This window comes from Hevea brasiliensis, chromosome 4, assembly GCF_030052815.1.
Source record: "Hevea brasiliensis isolate MT/VB/25A 57/8 chromosome 4, ASM3005281v1, whole genome shotgun sequence".
NCBI classification, from domain to species: domain Eukaryota; kingdom Viridiplantae; phylum Streptophyta; class Magnoliopsida; order Malpighiales; family Euphorbiaceae; genus Hevea; species Hevea brasiliensis.
Genome location: NC_079496.1, coordinates 21,043,580 through 21,062,749, shown reverse-complemented (window position 1 = coordinate 21,062,749; position 19,170 = coordinate 21,043,580).

The following is a 19,170-nucleotide window of genomic DNA, read 5'->3' as shown; positions in this document are numbered from 1 at the left end:
AGAATTGTAACACCCCTATATGCATAGTTCTTTGAAAATTACTGTTTCGGTGATCGGTGTCGGTCCGGACAATTAAGAAGATTAGAATCATATTTAAGTCAGTGAGAAAAGCCTTGAATGGAAATAAATAGTGAGCGCCAGAGAGTGAAGTATAAATAAGAAAAACAAAGCATAAAAGGTTAAATAAGCCGGGGCTCACAGCGATGGGTGACCTTACCAAGAAGTGACTGCGAGGTCAGTTCTAACCCTAATTTTGAACGGGAATGTAACATCCTCACTTACGTAGTTTGTATGTTATACTGTTCCGATGACTGAGGTTGTCCAGACAGACAGCCAGAATACAGATAGTCAAAAATGTCTGGAACTATACTTTGGTGATAGTAAACAGGCATAAAATGATGAAATAAATAAAAAGAAAATACAAGAAAAATTAAGGAAATATAAAAGAGAGGAAATGAAATTAAGTTAAACGTACCGGAACCGTAGCAATGGGTGATCGCACCGGGAAGTTACGGCAAGGACTGTTGACTAACCTTGAACCGCGGGGAATCCTGAGAAATATTTTCGGGACCTAATTAAAGGTCTACTGAGTTGTAATTGACATTGGAAATGTCAAAGAAAATTTAGTAAGTCAGTACAAATAAAAACAAAAATTTAAGAAATCGGCAGGACAATGATTAAATTGGTGTTACCGAAAAAGTCCGAATTTGACCCGAAGAGGGGCATTTTGGTCATTTAATACCTAGAGTTGACTTTTGACCTAAATGTCCATGAAAAATTAGTAGTGTTAAATTTTAAAAATGCCATAAAAAATGAAATTATGTGTAAAAGGTAGTTAGGAAGAAATTAAGGATAAGAATTTGGAATAATTAAAATTAGAATATTGTAATGTTAATTAAAATTTAGTGGAGCACTAAGGGGTATTTAAACTCATTAAGGGACATGTGTATATCCACTAAGCACTTCATCTCTTTCTTCATCTTCTCCATGCCGAATTGAAGGCCCAAAATTCTTCCATGGCCGAAACTTCAAAAGCTCCATAACCTCCAACATTTCCAACTTAAATCCCAAAGCTCACTTCATTAACTTTGATCCCCACATCACAAGGAAGAGATTGATGGTAATTTGAAGAGGAATAGGTGAAGTTTGAGCAAGCTCAAGTTGAGGTTAGTGCTAGCTTTTCTTATCTTCCTTAATTAAACTTTGTATTAAGGTTGAGACAAATTGAATGGTTGAGAAAAATTGAAGAAATGGTTGAGTATTGGGAATTCAAAAATTTGGCAGCCATGAGATTTAAGGGGTTTTAATTTATTTTGATATGTAATGGATGGGTAAGGACATTGATTGTGGTAATTAGATGGTTTAGTAAATTGATTTCATGTGCAAGTGTTCAATTTCTTCCTTTTGTTTAAGTAAAGTTGGAATTGATGAGGGTAAGTAATTTGGTTGAGATACTTGAGGAATTAATTAAGTTGTTCTTATAAGTATTTGATGGGAATTTAAGGTTAATTAAGGCAATTTGATGTGCTAGACAATTAATTTCATGTGTATGTGTGATTGAATATGTGAATTGGGGGTTTGAAGGAATTATGGAAGACTTTGGCAAATTGGTAATTGCGACAGCCTTAAGGTTCCATGAAGAGTGCTTGAATTCATGAAGATACTTGATGAATTATGGTATTAAGGATTGATGAATGTGTATGTAAATTAGTATTAGAAATTATATGTAATAATTAGGTGTGTCTATATATATATATTGTTGAATTTGGATTTTGTGAATTAGGGTAGCATTTGGTGTATTGAGGATATTTGTATTCTATCCAAATTGACCATAATGTGATGTGATCAATGAATATGGTATGGTACAAAATTAGAATTAGGTATGGGAATTTAAAGTAGAACAAGTTGGATGTGTATTTGATTTGTGTTTGAGGAATGTGTTAAGGGCAGTGTGCATTTGAGCCTATAACCCTAAATGTGTGACCCCAATTGGTATGAGGCTAATTGGAGGTGAAACTAAGCACAAAATGTGCCGACTTTCATGTTAGAAGCATACTTAAATTCTGTCCGAAAAGTGACACTAAAATTGATCTAATCCGAATTTGCAACCTTGCAAACCTGAAATTTTACCATTTGAATAGTAATTACGTTATTGGCCATAACTCCTTGTAGACAGGCCCAAATGACCTGAAATTTATATCATTGGAAAGCTTAGAAAAAGGGCTACAACTTTGATTAAGACCACCAAGCCTAGAAATGACCTTAAGCAAGTCAAATTACTTTCATAAGTTCAGGTATAAAACCTACCAAAATTGAAAATGACCTAATTTTGCAATTTAAGTGCAATCTGTCCAGCATTAGCAAAATGACCATAACTTTGTCTAGTAAACTCCAAATGACCTAAAATTTGTGGCAAAAGTTCAACAAGACATAGACCTACAAGTTTGTAATTCTGACCAGAACCCAGAAATCGAGGGAACTAAGTCATCCGGCTAGGTCAAAACAGTATACCAAAATCTGACAATTTGCAATAAAATGCAATACACTTGGGAATGAATTTGGCAACTAATGCCAACCTGTATTAACTGAAAAATGTGACATATTGGCAACATTAAAATTAGTTTACCAAACTTGCATGAGAAGTCAACAATGTGAGTTGATTAGCAATCTGATTTATAACAATTGAGAATGTAAATATTGTGATGAAAAGTCAACAATTTATGTTGACTATTGAATTGACTAGTGTTCAATAAAAATTAAATACACAGAAATATATACTAAAAATTAATATATGCCCTAGTATCTTAGTTTGATTGGTTTGGATAGTTTGACATGCCATTAGGGTCCTGTTAGCAGTACTACATATCTATGGCTTTATGCCTATTTGTGATTTAGGCTTATTATGCCTACCTGTGATTTAATAGCCTTTTTGGCTAATCTGATTTCTGATGTTTGCTTGGCCTTATGCCTTATGATTTATATGGCTTATTAGCCATACTTGTATTTATATGGCCTGTTAGCCATATCTGTGCACCGAGAGACACTTTGTGACCGATGGTGTGAAGGCCCAAGGTACTTGATACCCAGTGCCTATATTACCCATTATCTGTTTCGGTCAACAGTCTAGGTCACTTGGGGCAACTAAAATACATCTAAATAAATAATTACTAAAAAAAGACGTAAAAAGTAATAAATGCATAACTTGATTATAAAATACTAAAATACCAGTCTGTAAGGTGTATCAGTATTAGGAGTACTAGAAATATCATACTAAATTAAGTTAATTTCCTGAGTATCTGAATTATGATTTATTTCTTTATTCATTTATATGTATTAGTTCTCTGTTGTATTATTACACCACTAAGCATAAATGTTTAGCGTGATGGAATTGCTTCCTCGCGCAGGTACTGAAGGTAAAACCAGTAGACTGTCAACTGAGATTTTTGAAGTCCAGATCTGCAGAAGTGTCAGAAGAGTACAAGGTTGTTACCTCCTCAACAATGCATGTAGATAGGGCTCATATTACACATGTTATGTATATTGTTCATTCTTAGCACATTGTAAATTATTTGTATATCCTGTACAAAATAAACTCATGTAATTAACCTGTGAATTATGGAAGCTACTGAAAGCAAGTATTTTAATATGTGAATTGAATTTGAGTTATAATGAGTTTGTACTTGTGAATATTGAGATGTTGATAACCTGATGAGGTTTCTGAGAAATCTGGATACTGTATTGAGACACATTATGTTTAAAAAATTTTGAGACTATTGAGTTTGAGTTATTTAGTAGATTGAGAACTATTTTTGGCAGGTTCAGAAGAACTGTTACTCCAAATTACAGCTGGCACTCTGCCAGATTTTTATTAAAATTTGCGGACTTTTTAAATTGATCAGTTTTTGAATAGAAAACAAAAATAGCCTAAACCTGAGATAAAGTTTTTGAACAAGTATATTAAGAACTATAATGAAATCAGATAAGATCAGGTGCTCCGGCACTCTATGTGGCACGCCTTGCTCGGCTACACTGTAGACAGGTAAGGGGTGTTACAGGGAAATTGTGACACCGCGTTCCTAAGGACTATGGCAAAGCTAGTGGAAAAGAGAAAATCACAGAAAATAGTTGATAAGTAGGTCAAATAATTAGGTCAGTGTTCTGGAAGAAACACTGGATTATGTGCAAACCGGATCAGACCGGCGAGGGGCAAATTAGCCAATTCACCCTTAGAGGTGACTCATGACATAACTGTCCAATAAAATCGGAAAAATGAAAATTTTGAAATATAGAATTAAATTAAAGAAGAATGGAAAAATAAAGGAAAAAGAAAAAAGAAAAGAAAAATAATTTATGACATCATCCAAATTACATCACCTATGACATCATAAATAAATTTTGATTAAACTAACTTTTTGACTAAGTCAAAAAGGCCATAAACACAATAAAAAAATTAAAAATCAAAACTTGATCTTCTACCCCAAGTTTGGCCGGCCTCTCTCTCTTCCCAAACTCTATCTCTCAAACCTCCATTAAAGCTTGATTTCAAGCTTGGAATTAAAAAAAAAAGGTTAGTGTTTAAACTTGTAAATTTTTAGTTAAATTATGTTTATGTAGTTAAACTAACTTAGAAATTATGAAGAATTCAAACAAATTAAACTTGTTAGACTCTTTAGGGATTTCAGCCCACATGGGAAAACTAAGGTTTTGCATGATTTTGATGAGATAAAAATGGTATGTGAGCTTAATTAAGTGTGTAGGAGTTGAATATCTACTTTAATTGCATTATTTGAGCCATTTGCAAAAATTAGGGTTCTTGAGTTCATGAAATTGGGGGAAAAAATTGGAGAAAATGGTCAATTGATGCAATGGTCCTAATTGAGGTTAGAAATAGTCAATTGTGACCAATTGAGATGTGTTGGAGTGATTAGAAGTGCAATGCAATTCGGATTGGAGAAGATTCAATTTTAGGCAGTATGACCTAGGTCCCTTTCAGGGACCAAAACTATAATTCTTCCATCCTAATTGGTGTGAGGCCAATTGGATATGAAAGTAGACACATAATGACACAATTTTCATGCAGAAATCATACCTAGAAAGTGACTCTAAGTTAGTGAACAATTAGGTCAAACCCGGAATTAGTACACTGCCACTATATAAAAATGACCAAATGAACATCATTTGGCCATAACTTGGTCTAGAAAGACCAAATGACCTGATTTTTGTGGCATTGTAAAGATATGACATAGTACTATAACTTTCATGTAGAACACAAATCCAAATCTGCCCAGAACCAAGTGAATTTCCCACCCAATATTGGTACCACAAAACTGCCAGAACCTAAAAGTTACCCAGAATTCTGGGTTAGGACTAATCTGGGCAGCCAACTTAAAATTAATATAACTTGAGTTAAAAAAACTCCAAATGGAGTGATTTAAAAAGGGAATTAAAGCTAAGGCAATAAGGAACAATATTTTGAGATTTAACCCTAATAGGCTTTGAATTGAATTTGGTTATCAATGCCAACAAAAATATGACTCAAAATGTGGTATGTGGGTGTAATTAGAATTAGCATATCTAATTAGTATGAAAAAGTCAATATTTTGACTAAATGGTCAAATAAATAGTAACTACAACTACACTAAGTATAAAGGACTCAATTTTATGGGGTAAATTAAGTGTATAAAATTTAATTATTGAATTTATTAATTACAAATAAATTAAATAGATATTGAAATACTCTAGTTATGTGTTTTAGTGGGAAAAGAGCCCCCTAAGGAAGGAGGAGGAATTGAACCAAGACAAGCCTAGATAAGAGGTTTGTGCACAACTAATTCTTTTTGTTATTTTTCACTTCCAAATTAATTTGAATAAGTTTATTGTATGATTTATGATTTTTGTTGTGTTAAGAATTTTAACTTGTTGAATGAAATTGTATAAATTAAATATAAATTTCTTATGCATTTAAGGATTTATTGCATGGTTTTGAGAATTGCAAATTTTAAGTTTGATGTATTGCCAACCTTGAGCATGAATTTACAATAATTAACTATGTTAATAGTTTTTAAACACTTTTGTAAATAGAAATTGTTTTGAATATGATTTGAAATCACAGTTGACATGGCAATATGTTTTGAATTCTCATTAGCTTGTCTAGTGAGATATCTCCTCCACTAGATGGTGTGAGTTCCTTCCTCTCTGGCTTTCCAGTTGGGGAAGAGTTTGGATGAGTACTCATATATACTAGCTAGTCTTTGTTCCTCCCTTTTTAGCCTTGGTTATTGGGAGAGTTTGAATTGTCGTGGTGTACAACACGGCATTGATTATGAAATTTTGTGTCATGGGTCCAACTGCGTGAATAGTTGGCAATGCTCTTTAAATTATGCATAATTTGATAAATTATGATCGAAATAAATAATTTGTCGATAATTAAAAAATATTGTATTATTTCATGATTTAAAAAAAATGTAGATAAATAGTTCTATTTGATTAAAATGTTATTTAAAGGAATAATTTGCATGATTGAAAATATTGATTTTTGGATGTCATGAATTTTAAAGAATTTAGAAATTTTAAATTTTTATTTGTTATCAATTGTCAAAGCATAACTTGTATTAAGTTTTAAATTATTAGTTTGTGCACCACTGAGTTCACAACTCAGCGATAGCTTTGTATGCTGTCGCAGGTGAAAGAAAATATAGAGCAGCTGAGTGAAATTACTTGAAGACACTGTGAGACTATCTTCGGGTATATCATAGGTATACCCTTGTATATTAGATCTTGATGTAATTATGTGATTATTTGTATGTAAATTCATTCGAGCAATTGTATCAACTCTTTTGTAATACATTTTTGGAATGTAATCAAATACAAATTATTGTAATATTATCTTTAGATTTTATGCACTTATAAAGTTTTGTACTACTAAATTTTTAATACTCTCATGAATGTAAATATTAATTTTGTTACCTTAATGAGATGTTTCAATGTTTGATTTAATTCAAACTGTGTATTGAGTTGCTTGTATTGATTTGTGAAATGAAATTGAATAATGGAGTTGTGGTTGAGAAAATATATTGAGAGTGTTTTTTTTTTCAGGTTTTAAAAAACTGTTTTCTCAAAATACAGACGGCACTCTGCCGAAATTTTTGTAAAAATTGCGAAGATTTTAAATATCTAAAAATTTGATTTATGTTTGGACTTCAAATAAAGATTTTTAATATCTAAAAAAAATTACCCAGCAATTTAAAAAAAAATGAAAATTGTTTTAAAATCTCTTGTAGTATATTTAATGGGTTACCAGTAGGTAAAGTTCGGTAGTTCATTAGGTGTACTACAGGATCATGTTATGCCTTACGAAGGGATAAGGTGTGACACTCCTCATGGGCTTTGATGGCATAAGCATGTGCTAGTGTCCGGATGTCAAGTCTCTCTACTATCTCAGATGCAGCTCTTTGAGTACCCCCAGCTATCTGAGATCTGCCAACTCCTACCCCTCTATGCTATAGGAATAAACCTCTCTATCGGTGGTGTAGAGGTAGTCCTCCTCCTGGGGAAATCTCTCTGAAAATGATTAGTGGCACCATATCTGTAACATGCTCTAGTCAGTCCCCAACACTCGCCTGTATGCCTTTTCCCATAATGGCCACATATGGTTGGGGCTGGTCACCTCACTACAGACCCTGGAGCACTAGCCACTGAAGCTACCGATTGACCCCTTCTGAATTTAGACTCTTATCCTTATCTCTAGGACTGTGCCTGTCTTTGTGGTCCCTTAGGCCTCTTACTAGCTGTATAGGTGGAACTAGACTGGCCAAGACCTCTCTTCTGCTGCTCTCGAGTCCCCTTACTCTGCTCACTATCTCTGACCAGCTCAACATTCATAGCTACAGTAACTAGCTATGTGAAGTCCTTAATCTGTAGTGCTTGGGATGACTGGGTTTCAAAACTCTTTTTATGATTTTTGTGCTTCTTGCATGCTACTTCCTATCATGGGCATGCTAATTTTGCTAGAGATTCTAAAAAACTTAGTCCTCTAGGGGACTTCTTTTTGCAAAAACTTTCTTATAGCCTCAAAATTTTTGAGAAGAATTGTTCACCAAAAAAGACTTCCTTAAGGTCACAATACAATTTCCCTCTGATTTTTCTTTTTCTTCTCTCTCCCCATGGTTTTTGCCTTGACTTATTTCTCTTCCATGAACTCCATTCTCTGTGCCCTAACTTTTGCCTGAAATGCCATTTTGGGTTTTTATCTCAGCAGGTTTGCTCTAACTTTTGCCTAAGCGGCCCTCTCGGGTTTTCCACCTAGCGAGCTCTTTTTTTTTTTTTTTGAAATTAGATAATTACCAGGAAATTCATATCAAGCACTTATTCTGTCATACTCACAAGACATAGATTAAATCAAAATAATGCAGTTCAATAACTTAATCATTTGATGTATCCCTTAAGACACAAACATTCACAATTATAATCAAATGAAACCTATTCTTGGTTAATGTAATTAAAAACTTCTTTATTTATTTAGGTACACTATTACTCCCTCTTACATTTAGTTTTGCCAATTTTCCAACCTTCCAAAGTTAGAAATAAGCTTTATAACTTGCCGAATGGCCTTTTCAGGTTTTCCATCTAGATCTTCTCTCATCTCTCCTTTTGCCTAGACCACTTTTTGCAGGTTTTCAATCTAGCATTTTTTCTTTTTTTTTTCTTTTCTTTTTCTTTCGTTTTTTTTTTCCTTTGACCCTTACTTTTTCCTAGACCACATTATGTAGGTTTTCAGCCTAACGGGTCTTTCTCACACAAAATACCATTTGAACCTGTCTAAATTGACTGATTCTTCATTCCCCTCCAGATTTGATATTCTTACAACACCTTTCTAACTATGTATAGACCATCCCAGTTTGGCTTAAACTTTCCTCTTGGATCAAAAGGGATGAGCCAAGCTTGTTTCAAAATCATGTCTCCCTCTTTGATCTTTCTCAGCTACACCTTATTGTTAAAGGCCCTAGGTATCTTCCTCCGATAAGCCTGCATATGATACAAGGCTCACATCCTCTTTTCATTAATCAAGGCTAGTTCTTCATATCTCTTTTGGGCCTACTCATTTTTTCAGGATCTTAGCTTCTAGCATCACTCTCAAGGATTTGACCTCCTACTTAATGGATAGCATAGCTTTAGTCTCATACACTAAAGAGAATGGGATTTCCCCCATGGATGCTCTTGCAGTAATATGATAACCTCAAAGAATATAAAAGTGTTTTTCATATTAATCCTTATATGTTTCAAACATTTTTTTTTTCAAACTAGAACCTTTCCATTCATATGGGGACCACACATTCCTGCATGTACTTTTTTTATTATTTACTAAGCCTATTTTTCTATCACACATAAGAGTTTGTAGAATTGCCTCCCAGCTAAAGTAAATTGAGTGGCTAATCTATAAATTATTGTTCTATCTCTTTTATTAGCTGATTGAGAGTATTCTTTCACTTACAGAGACCTCCTTATGTCTTTATACCATTTTCCTTCTCCCTCTAGGTCCACATGTGTTACTACTAATCCTTCATAGCACGAAATTTTACTCCTCATTAGGATAACTAGCTAAGTCAACCTTTGATCATTCTTTTCCTATAGGGACCCCAGTGTGGCTTGGGAATCGATCATCTGATTATAAGCTTGAGGCATGTGCTTCATGGTCACCTTATCAAAAATTAGCCAATAGTTTCTTTATATATCCTAAGTATGGCCTCAATTTTCCTTCCTTCAATTCTCATTCAACTTTGATATAAGAGGCCACTAGCATCGAATCTCCAATTACCTCTTCTTTCTTTGCCCTAACATTTATCAATGCTTCTAGGCCATAAATGTAGGCCTCATATTCAGATTTGTAGGGATCTTGTGTTGTACTATGTCTCGGTCAATTCCCAACACATCTTTATAGACCAGGCAAATGCTTCTTGGTACTTTGTTAATAAAGCTATAAATTTATCTCTTTCTTCTTGGGTTAAATCTTTAGGTAACTTAATGTCTTTAGGATTATCTGGTGTACTCAAATTAATAGAAATCGATTTTAACACATTAACAGAAATAGATTCTACATGATTATGAATGCCATGCATCTGCACTTTAGAATAAATATCAAACAAGTAAGCAAAAGGACTAGTTATATTATTAATTTTTTCCCAAAATCTTCATCAAGTACATCAGAAATGGAAACATCAGTATCATGACCATGAGCATTTCAAAAGATAGACTCAAACTTAGGGGTGTAGCTTTAGGTGCTTGGCTTTCCATGTAACCCTTAGATCAATGGTGCTGATTTTCTGTTTTAGCTGTTTCACATGTGGTAACCCCTAATCATATGTCTAGGTAATTACCCCCTCTTTCAAGAGCTTAGGAGGCTTTGGCTCTTCTTCCTCTTCAGTTGGCTCATAGCCCAAACCATACCTCATGATCTGTCCCTTTATCTCAAAAAAAGTTACCAGGCCATCTATACTTTTTCCTAGGCCTATGCTAGGAAAAAACTTCACCCCTTTCTTCACAGTAGCCACTTTTGGATGCATTCAGTTTTCATAGATTCCAGTAACTTGAAAACCAGACATTGGTGGAGCTAAACCATCTACTTGCAATGCAACTACCTCCTTATCAGAATTGGTCTAGACATCCAAAGGACCCTCATCATAGCTAGAATTATCACAAATGTCAATAACCATTATAGACTGAAGTTCATTTGGCTTTTGGATGAATTGGATAAAGTCAATAATTCTGTCAGGGTTATTTGGGGTGGTAGAGATCATGTAGAGACTTGGTGGAGGTGGAAAATTTGGCCAGGCATAAGGCTGGTGCAGGTCTTTAGTCAGTTTTAAGGGGTTGGTTATCTTTTTAGCATCCATTAGGTCTTAAATATCATACTTAAGTTGGAAACATCAGTAGATGTTATGACCATGAATTTACTGAAACCGAATATTGATTGATATCATTGCCAGGTGGGAGTGGATTTAGTGGTGGTTTAGGTGTAAGAGCTGCAGGAGTTCTTAAGCTTTGACACGCTTGAGAACTTTGAATAATGGTTGGTTGAATTGGGAAAGTCTCATTGGTGTGCCAAACAAAATTTGAACCTCAATAACTTTAATGCCACTTAATTGGCATACCTCGAGGCCTCTTCCAAAGTTAACCACAAGTTTCTCTTCCAGTTTAAACATCTTGGCATTCAAGATTTCGTCAAGCATGACCATAGTTTCTTCCATCTTAAGTAGCGCAGATGAAACCCTTACTTCCCTCGTCCCTTTCCTAACCCAAGTAACTTGATAGGAAGTCTCTTTGGTGTGTTTCGAGACTGTGTTTGCTCAAAAAAAATAAGATTTAGGGGTTAACCTAAACATGCTATGTACATGAATACAATGCATGAATGGACAATCTTTTTTTTTTTTTTTTACCTTTACCTTTACAAAACCAAAACCATACCAATAGAGCCAAAACTAAACCATATAAATTGAACTAAAATCAGACCAAAGACTGAATTAAAATTGGAAAAAAAAATCCCTAGAACTAAATCTTCGCTCCCTTATGCCTTTAACTCTCATGTGCAGGGTAAGAAAAAAAATCTATCCTAGGCTATGATACACTAGACACACCAACAAGGGTGGTCCAAGATGATCCTTCCCTCATAAACAAGGGATTTATATCCTTAAAGTTTAACCATAAGTAAGCATTCTCTTGCTTAACACGGGTTTTGAAATGGACTTGGGCCTATACACACATTGGGCTTATGCATAAGCCTAGGTTCATCTCAACCACCACTAAAACTTATAGTTTGAACAGTAAGGCTATGAATCCAACACAACAAAAATCTATGGGGTACCTAAGGTTGAAATCTATGGCTCATGGGCTTCATCGGGTAGGAAAAGGGTCACCCATGCGAGAGCTTGTCCATTAAGCACAACGGCCAAAACTATGGCTCTTTCATATACTCAAAGGTACGGTCATGGGGTGCTAGCATTCACCAATTCATCATAGCTTGAGTAGAACTATGGTCTTCTTAGCTAGTACTAACGGGGCTAAAAGGGTAAGGGTGATCCATGTGATAGTATAGTGCGATGTAAAAATTTTAATAGAGGAATAATATTATACTAATAAAAACATGTTGGAGTAACTATCCATTTAGTCCCCAGTGGAGTCGCCAAACTTTTAGAGCTAGGGTGTGAGGGGAAATATCATCCACTATAATTATATAAAATGTACCAGGTAATGTCTAGGAAAGATAGTGGAGTCACAATGGTCTCACTTAAGTACCACCTCCTTAGACAGCATTTCCTAGACATGCACTTCATACAATCCTAATAGAATCAACCACTAGTAAGTACCGTATTCCTATAACACTACCACAGTACTAAGGATTTATGCCACAAAGGCATAGATAGACAAGAGTTGCCACCGGGGTAATAACCGGGACATATCCAGTATTTCTTCCGAGGATCATGGATGGCAACTTACTCCTTACAGAGTTTTCACAATCGTCATTGCCATAGCCTAATGTCTAGGTTTGAGATAGTGGGTACATAAAAGGAAGGTGTTAGGCACCCCTTACGCCTGGTCTAATCTCGTTAATTCGAGTGCCAGTCCCCTACTAATGTTTTTAGAAGTCTTGTTTACTATTCTTCAATTAAACTTTATCCTAAAAATGCAATTCTAGTCCTACACATACAAGTAATTCACAAAAGGGTTGTTGTTTACAAACAGTTTTCATGCACAAGTAATTCCTATCTATGGGGTTGCTAATTATTTAAATGATATTTATCAGATGACTAAAATTAATTCATTATTGAGAATTTAATTTACAAACAAATTCAATTTCAAATAACCCTAAGTTTCTATTTAACCTAATTAATTAATTTTTCACTAAGTTGTCCTAAGGATAATTAAACTATATTAATTATGTACATGTGTAATTGATTATAATATCACATAAAGCCCAAACAATCACAACCTAATAAAGATTTTTAATATGCAAATTTATTTTATAATTACCAAGTATCAAATTAAATTTATAAACAAGATTAATTTTAATTTACCAAGTATTTATTTAAATTAATTATATGTAAAAATTAGTCAAATTAAAAAAACAAAGTTAATTTTAATTTATCAAATAAAAATTCTATTATTACTATAATTTCATGCCAATGGTTATTCGAGGAATTTAGGACTACTTACCTGCTGGTAAATGCAGTTGCCATTGGGGTAAGCTACCCTTAAATAAGAGCATTATCTTCTAGTACGGCAATGATATCCCTGGCTTACTCCCATTTAACTCTATATAAAATCCACGCAAATGCCCTCTTTGGTACTGACCATAGGACTACTTACCAATTTAGTTTATAATAAAAATAAAGAAACTAAAGAAAATAAGAAAATACTAATAACAATTCATATTGGATTCTAACTCTAGTCTCCTAAGGGGTTAAAATTCCTAATTAGTTACAACTACCTATGGGCTAGGTCTTCTAACATGATCCAAACACTTCATAACACTTCTTGAATTAAGACAACTCAGAAAAATAAATCAAATATTAACTAGAACTCAAGAACACACAAGAACATACATAAATATATAATTCTCATATTCTGGGAGATTGATAGTAGTAAGAAATTTGATTTTTGAAAAATAGTTAGATATGCCTAAAAATCATGAAAAAAATTATAGAAGACAGCTAAAACATCATACAATATCATAAAATTCATAGAATAAACAAAACTCTAGCCAAATAATCTACACAAATCGTAAATTTTCTAAATGATAGAATCACACTACTTTTTTGTAAAATTCACAACTCACCAACCATAATAGAAACTAATTGAAAAAGATTCACAAGATTTCAAACTTAATTTTAGACACCAGATTTATGAAAAAATATTAAGAAACAAGGGAGATATGGGATCCACAAATCGGGTATCCTATAAATCAAATTTTACAGGAATCCTAACTTCAAACAGTCATAATTTACAAAATATTAAAGCTTTTTTAGTGATTCTTGAGCCTAAAATTAATAGAATTTTGTGTAGAATATGAATATAATTTTTTCAAATTTTTTACAGATTCAAAAAATAAAGAAAAATAATAAAAATATAAGAGACAAAAAATTGAACATGTGCAGAGTTGTGTATCCCCTCAAATTAAACATGATTACGTGATCTATATGAACGTACAAAATGAATTAAAAACAAGGAACATAAAATTAAACATTACATGGCATAAATCTTGAAAAGAAAATAAAAGAACCAACCTTCAAGAAATATTGTAAGAAAAAAAGAAGAACTAAAAGAATTTTGACTATTTCTCTCTTAAATTTTTTTCCTTTTTTTTTTTTTTTTTTGGTCTTCCCCCCCTTCTCCTCCTCTTCCCTTCTCCAATAGGGTATTTATAAGGTTTTGGGAGAGAGATGCGATAGGGTTTGGAGTCCTAAGGTAATAAAGTTCAAATAACTTAAACAAATAGGATTGCAGAATTTGGGTGAGATTGAGATATGAATGAGGTGTTTCAACCAATAGGAAGAGAAAGGAAGGGGAAGGCACCAATAGGGAGTGAGAAAGAGGTGTGGTAGGGTTTGAAGTCCTAGTGTGATAAGGTTCAGATAACTTAAACAACTGGGATTGAGAAATTTGGGTGAGACTGGGATATGGGTGAGGTGTTCCAACCAATAGGAAGAGAGAGAAAGGGGATGGCACCAATAGGGAGTGAGGAAGAGAGTGAGGCCAAAGGGGGAGAGAGAGTTTGTATGAGAGAGGGATAGAGAAAAAGATATTTTCTTATTTTAATTTTCAAAAAATAAATTAAATGGGTCCTATTTAAAATTCCTAGCTAGGCTTTCTCAGTCCCATGGGGCCCAGTTAAACTTAATTAGGTATATTAAGAATTACCCATATTAAATTTAAATAAAACAAAATTTTATTTAAATTTAATTAAATTTATTTCCCAAAAAAAAGTATTATTTTTTTTTTCAAGATTATGCCACGGAATTAATAATTCAGCTCCATGCCTCCAACTACATCTTACAGTCATATAATTTTTCATCATCGAGTTTTCCACAGCCTCAATGCACATACTCATGACAAAATAAGGGTTTACAAATACTTGGCATAAGCTCAAAGAAAGAATTTCCTTTGAACTTTAGGATGCAAAAAATTGCATATTCTGTAAATAAACATTCAAAGAGGGTTCAAAGAAAGGACTCTCCCTCGAACTTCATATCATAAAAAGGTTGTATTGTAAAATATTATTTTCTAGCAAGGTTATAAAAATGAGGGAAATGAATATGCCAGCCTTCAGGGGTGATAACATGACAATTTGTTAAATATATATTTTAGAATATTGAATCAACCATTCCATCAAGTAACACAAGTTTTATAAAACTTTATAAACCAATGTTGTGCCATGAATATTGTCTCTGAGCTCTTTCGAAATAAAGATAATGACATACTTACAGTGTAAGAGCAAAAAGAAATATTTATGGGATAAAAGGTGTTCCAATCAACAAAATAACATTCATAGAATAAAAGTATTTTGATGACAATGTAATATTTATGGAATAAATGTAAAAAACAAATGCTTCAACAAAAATGTAATATTTGTGGAGTAAAAAATATGTTTCAACAAAAATGTAATATTTATGGAATAAATCAATCATTGTCAATCCTAATCTTATACACCTAAGAGCTTGGTAGGATAAAAGGCTAGAGAAACTCTACACATTATGAAGATAATCAATGGAAATGCAGGAGAGAGATTGGATTCTAGCCTAAGTATGGCCCAAGGTGCTCGCTCATAACCACATGACTAGACTATATACATATTTTGCAAGCAGAACATGGTGTATAACCTCAAAGAAATTTTTACCTTTAATGAAATCTGAGAAATGACGGGATAGTTGACTCTTCCTAATGTCTGGTGCTTATGGAGCTATAGGGAAAAGGCCTATCGAATTACCCTTTTGAGATAATGAGCTGCAATGCGGTCTTTTTAGAGAAGATTGGGATCAATTTTTCCAACAAGAAGTGTCCAGGAGCCCTTAAAAGAGTCCTTATTTTAAAGAGACTCCTAAAAAAACTTCAAAAATTCTCCCTATCCACTTCCTTTCTACCATTTCAAACTCCTGAAAGACCCCCCCTTAAGAGTACGACTTTGGGTATTTATAGGGAGTGAAAACCCTACAATGGAGGATCAGGATTCAAAATAGGAAATAAATGTTGAGATTTAAAAGGACAAATATGAGGGTCTAGAATTAAAAAGATAAATGATTAAGGGTATAGATTAACTCAGGACTCTTTTATCCTAATTTTCTTTGATCCAAAGGACAGGATTTATGCCTTACAAGTTAGATCAAAGGTTGGGATTCAAAAGCACAAAATTTTTCTTTATTACTTTCAATCTCAGGGTTAAGAAAGTAGCATCAATGGTAAAGATTGAAAAGGTACCAAAATACTTTAACTAATTCAATCTGATGGTGAAAATTTAATCTTTGAAACCTAGTGTTATGATTCAATGGTATGCCTTGTCCAATGGCCAAATGATGATGTTCCTATTTCTAAATTTTGCCTTACCCGATCTCTTTATTCGATCTCTGTTTGATTTCTTTGTCTAATCTTGTCTAATTTCCTTATCCAATCCCTTTATTCGATTTCTTTATTTGATCTCTTTATTTGATCTTTCTTTGTCTGATCTCTTTATCCAATCTCTCTGTGGTTGGCCAAAGTATTTTGAGGTTGCCCAAGGCTCAACCTTCTATTAGTTGAGATCACAAGCATTGGCCCTATTTGGATCCGAACCTAATTGGGCGAGCTCCATCTTGGTTGATCTCTTTTGTCCTTAATTCCTTGCCAAGTCTGAGTCTTTAATTTCGAGGAATAAAAATCTTCAACACCTGTCCCAATGTGGGTCTCAGAGATTAGAAAAGCATTAAATGTTTTTATATCTGAGACGTCACTTTGAACCTCTCAATCATTAATGCTCGGGGCTATATATATCTGCGGGTAATTATCCTTTCACACTTTTTTCTCTCCTTCGTTCAAATCTCTCCGATGAGTATTTCCTCAACTATATGTGTCTCTGGCGACTTGACTTCAATTTCAGTGAAGGTATAGCCCTTAATTCTCTTTATTATTTGTTTATTTCTTTGTTTTTCTTTGTCAGAAATGAGTGGTATCGACAGTCAAAGAATGGCAAGTTCCCCTTCCATTCAATTTTCATGGACTTTCGATGAGGGTGAGGATGTGGGAACCAGTGGCAAAAATAATGTTGAGATACCGACTGGGCCAATTTCAAGTGAACTCGCCAGTTCGAGCAAAGAACAGGCTCCAAAGTCTAAAACAGAATCTACCCGGTTGACAAAGTTACTTCGGTTCTCTGAACTTCCGAGCTAAATCAAATAATCCAAGAATTCAATCTCTTGGTGGATAAGTTTGAGCTCATTAAATGCCAAGGGGATTTCTGAGGTGATGAGAGTTTTGAAGAAAGGGACCAAATCATTGTATACGAGAAGCAATTAAAGGCAGGGCTGTAGTTCCCTTTACAGCGATTTTACAAGGACATACTGAATTACCACGGTGTCTGCGTGGACCAATTGCACTCGAACTCCTAGCAAACCCTGGTAGCTTTCTAAGGTTTGTGTCAAGTTAAGGGCTTAGTGCCTACAGCAAAGGTATTTACCGAGCTACATTGCCTCGCAAGGTGAAAGATATGATGAGTACTAGTACTTCAAGGTGTAGTTAAACTGTGGCCTTTTCACCGAGCTCCCCTCCTCCTTGAAGAACTGGAAGGATCAGTTCTTCATTCTATGGAGTCGAGATCCCCATGGTTTTGAGGTGTTCTGTGGAGTTAGAACTACCTAGCTAAAAGGCCCCAGGATGATATTGCTCTAAACTAGGACTAGGAGGCAGTTGTCACAGAATTGAACAGGTAAGCGAACACTCATGGATATCTGTGCACCGACATCATCAGGGCCGAGCTAAAATGATGGCTGATGAATATGGTTGCCCAAGAGAATGTTCCACTACAACTTTCTGATCTCGAGCCCAAAAAGAGTAAATTTCTTGTATCCTACTCTCTCAATCAATATGAACTCACTAACTGCTCCTTGTGTGTAGATATGACAGGATCTGAGGATGAAAAGGCAACTAAGAAGAGGAAGAGAGAGCTCGCCAAGAGAGTTCTCGAAAAGAAGGAAGCTACTATTGCTGTCGCTGCTGCTGCTGCTACTACGGCTTAGGAACTTGAAGCTCAAAAAAGAGCTCGGGTCGAAGAGATGAGCTCCCCAGCTCGAGCTTAAGACGAGCCCATCGTCTTGAGATTGGCCTCCCCTCTAGATCAGCATTCGATTCAACTGCCAGTCTCTACCACTTCTGAAGGCAACTCATTCAGGCAAGCAGTCTCATCTGGATAATCGATCTCCAGAGGTGCTCAAGTTCTACTAAGGTCCCTGGAGAGGAACCGATCTATGAAAGGGAACATAGACTTAACTCGGGTCACTGGTGTAACCATATGCTTCCCCAAGGACCGAACTCAGATGGGCCCAGAAAGCATTAATGATCTCCTCAACCAATCTATGAGCCTAAGCTTGGAGGCAGTTTCCACCTAACACATGGTGAAAGAGAAGGTGAACATCCTAAAGAGGGAGATGTCGAAGGTAGTCAATGAGATCACCACCTACAAGGGCCACTTGACCTCTACCAATACTCGGGTTGAAGAACTTGAGTGACAGGTTAAGTTTTCTGAGGAGCTTATGGCTCTGCTATAAAAGGAGCTGGAGTATGCCAAGGTGAGCCAAGCTGTTGATTTGGCCAATGTCACACCTTACCCTGATTGCTTCAAATTATATAGACATTTAAGGTTATCATGCATTGTATTTTGTTAGCATTTAGTATCCTTTTATGTTTACTTTTCTGTGTCTTCATTATTATTTTAGAAAACATGTTAATCCAACTTAATTCATTAATTTTTATATTTTATCAGGTGTTTTGATGTGGTTCTAGAATCAAAGACGAGTTTGTAAGAGATTTGGAGGTCAAAACATGAAGAATACAGTGCCAAAAACATTACACAGGCTGTGTAACCTGTCCCGTGTAACTTCCTGGACCCCCATGTAACTCTCTGGACTGAAGAAAACATGAAAAATGAAGTGGCAG